Genomic DNA, 4,051 nt, shown 5'->3' on the forward strand with positions numbered 1-4,051 from the left:
TTTATTTTCGATTCAGTCCTCAAATTGCATTTGTCTACCCCTGTTAAGCACTCTCTCCATGTCCCAACTAAAAACCAAAAATATGACTCCGTCCTAGTAGTGCAAAAGAGCCATTTTTAATATACCCAACAAACAAAAACGAGGTGAAAAAAATAAATATACAAAAAATAAATGTCATCCTCGGAATAAATGTTAACAACAGTGCGAAAAAAAAAAAAACCCCATCCAATAAGTGTGCGTAATGTTCTACTAGTATTCGTTTAATTTTCGATTTTTGAGCGGCTATCAGGGATCCAAATGGTTTTAAACATAATCATCATTTTTTTTTTATATTCTAACTCAACAGACTTGACACTACTTCTGAGTCAAAATAAATAAACGCTCCAAAATAAGTTAAAACACACAAAAAATATCCATATAAGTAGAAGAGTAACTTATCTTGCCTTTAGTAACATTTATTTGTTGTATATTATTTTTCTTTCCACACATTTTTGGTTTCGTTGGCGATTGTAAAAAATGCCCCTTAACTCTAATAGACATCATTTCAAAAGTAATATTATTATTAACAGGAAATGATACAAATTGATCTAGAAAACACCGTGGATTTTCCAAAGGGTCCCGCCATTACATTATTATTGACATATAGCTTGTAAATAAGTACAGCCTTGACCTTCTTGCCAAAGTCAACTATGAAAGTTAAAGGTCGACAGCGGTATCATTTGCTTAATACACATTGTATATACATGCTAGGCGACTACTTATCGTTTTCTCTATCTCTCTGCACAATGCATCTTCATCTCTGGTATTCTTACTTTAGTACCTATATCTACATTCGACGCTGTTCTAAAAATAGATGAGAGTTTTAGTTAAAATGTTGTTTTCAGGAGATACTTTCAATATGAAAAAAAAAAAAAAAAAAAAACAAACAAAAAGAAAAAAACGCAGAAAATATTTTATGCATATTTTTATAAGATTCAAAAAGATGACCGGAAAATATGATCGCCATCTTTATGAACAAGTCAGAAAAGAAGCTAGCTAAAGAAGAACGCTAACCCGAAGTTAATAAGTCCCCAGTTAGATTAGTGTTATGTAACTAGTGTTACTCTTTGATTAAAAGAGTTTAAAAACAATAAATTTTTAAAAAAATTGCTACAATCGTTAAATTCTTGACGTGAGAAGGTAAGTCCTGAGAGAGTGAACTTCCTGGAAATGCACAAGACCAGAATCATACCTTCGTCAACAGAAAGCAAGCCACTTTAACTATCCTAGATTCTGTTGGCTTTGGTACAAGTATATATCAAATACTGAAATGAAAACCCGTCTAAAAAATATAGTTGCCATCTTTATAAACAAGCCAAAAAAGACGCTAGCTAAGTGTTGTGTGGTGGAACAACAGTGAAAATAAGAACAATCAAGTCGAGGTTCGGTTAAGGAACAAGTGTATTAACAATAATGTACAAAGATAGGAAAGTGTGTATATCTGCTGGGCACTTGGCTAGCAGTTGAAGTGCAGTCGCATCACTCTCACCGGTGTTGGAATTACTAGCGCTATTTTAGTGCTAATCGGTGTAAATTCCTCTGTTCAAGGAAGGCTGATATAACACTAAGGAAGAACTCAAGTTTATAATTCTTTAGTTCAATTAGATTAGTGTTGTTATAATTTTTAGATATCATTTTGTTCAGTGATGCCCAATATGTCCTTTTGTAACAGAGCGCAGATGCACATATGACAGCAGCAGCTGTATGAAAATGACTGCACTGTGTGCGAGGTGACGTCACAGCGAGGAAAAAGGAAATTAAAAAAATTATAAAAAAGAAAAACATGGCCGAGGACAGAGATAGATGAGTTACATACATGGCCCGAGAGCGACCGGGAGAGACGTGTCATAAACATTGCCTAACAGAGACAGAATACCATGTGTTTAACATAACAGAGTCTTGTTAAATGCATTGGAATATGAAAATACTTTTGAACAAGTGACAAGACGTTATTCTGGAAGTACCTGTAAATAAATGTCTGCTGTTTCAACTGAAAAAAAAAGAACGGGAGTCGAATTCTTTCCTTGTCTTTGTTTCTTTATGACTATCTGCATACAACATGTGGGTCTCGATTGTGACATATAATGACTGCGTTACACTTCCCCTGTTATTATTATGATGGCTGTCATCAAAGTTTGCCTTATTTCTGTGGTTCCGAACTGCCGCACTTCCTAACCAATCAACAGTGTATATTTTTACCAAAAAAAAAACTCCGTTTTCTGCTGCTGCTTGTTGTTGTTGTTGCGCCTCATTCATTCATTCATCTTATATAAATCAGATGATTATTGCTGGTATTCGTTTCCCCAATATCTTTCTAGTTAGAATTCTTTCTAGAAGGACATCAGGTACTTATGGGAGGAACCACGTGATCGTTGTCAACATTCCTAAGTAAAAGTATTTCTGTGGAAAGAACAGGATTCGAACTTTGCACACCCAGATTGTCAGTTTGTGTTGTTAATCACATAGCCATCAATCACCTACCTACTTCTTCTGATGATGAAGTAAGCACTTTTAAAGATGAAATTGTTTGTAAAGTGTTATGTGATGCAGGTTCTGATAAAATTACCGTCATATTATAGGAATGGCATGTTTTCCAATCCTATATATTCATTGGTCAACTGTGTGGCCAAAAACATCCTAACTATTCCACCTTCAAAGCTAAACTCTAAAAAAACAAAAAAAAAAAACAACAAAAAAAAAACGTTTTTTGTTCAGAAATGAGGCTCCAGATGAGAAAAATATCAAATTGTGACGATAGCGGTCATGTGATCTGCCTTCAAATACGTCCGCATGCCAAATCACTTCTTTGTGTACAAAAACACAGATTCATTCATAGATTCGCCACAAAGTAGTAAAAGAAAATCGACATTCTCGGACAAAGTGGATCAGAGAAGACAGTGAGCACATTATTATGCCAACTATTGTGCCCCCAGAACAAAAGTGTTTACCATCTTCTGTAGTATGTTTGGCTACCATTACATATAAAGAAAAGCCGACAGAAAACAGAAACTAGATAGCTAGTGCTGAGAATAATTTTAAGGAAAGATACTATAGCCGTAAATGTTCCTTTAATAATTACTATTATAAAGGAAAAACGCCAATTACTTAATAGTTTTGGTCCCTAACAAGCAATAATAAAATGCCAATAGTTAAGTGGGAAATAATTGGTAAAACTAGTACATGCAGATCTCTAAACACGCCTTGTTACTTTTGTCTTGATGAAAAATTAGAGATCATTAGATTTCATGATAGAAGTAAACTCCTTAACAAAAAATCGGAAATCTCAGTTAATTGTGAACAATAAAATATACACTCTAATAACTTTAATATAACCACATGAATCTGAGAAACTCAGCAGTTAGCCTGACGATTCTTTGTGGGGATAAAACATGGACACTTATGCATAGCTTAATTATCATAAATATATTTTGATACTATGTATAAGAACAGTATTTTATCACATGGCTTCACAGCATTGTAGATAAAACACCGCCTCCCTTAAAAAAACAAGAACAAAAATGTCCAGATATCGGATCTAGTTTTTTGATCCAGATCAATTTTTTTCATGACCTATTAAACAAATATTCTTTACTTGCGTTGCTTGTCTTTGGCCAGGACAAATATATGTTCGTTATTAATAGAAATTAATAATATATATTAACTCTCTCTCTCTCTCTCGCTCTCTCTCTCTCTCTCTCTCTCTCTCTCTCTATATATATATATATATATATATATATATATATATATATATATATATATTGCAATTAGGAAGGGAAGACTTTTATGATTCATGATTAAAAGTAAATTTGTATATATATAAATATATATATTCCTTTAATCTTTTCTCCAAAAAAGGGGGGGAGGAGGAACAGGAGAGGAAAGAAAGAGAAATGGGGAGCCAGCTGACCGGTTTCGACCCTCGCTTCTCAAAGCTGTATCGAGGAAATTTTAAAAACAAAGAATGAAAAAGCGATTAAAATTGCGTTTTATTCAATTTGCGGGGAGAAAAAAA

Source organism: Euprymna scolopes, chromosome 10 (assembly GCF_053919585.1).
Source record: "Euprymna scolopes isolate OS-2025 chromosome 10, ASM5391958v1, whole genome shotgun sequence".
Lineage (NCBI taxonomy): Eukaryota > Metazoa > Mollusca > Cephalopoda > Sepiida > Sepiolidae > Euprymna > Euprymna scolopes.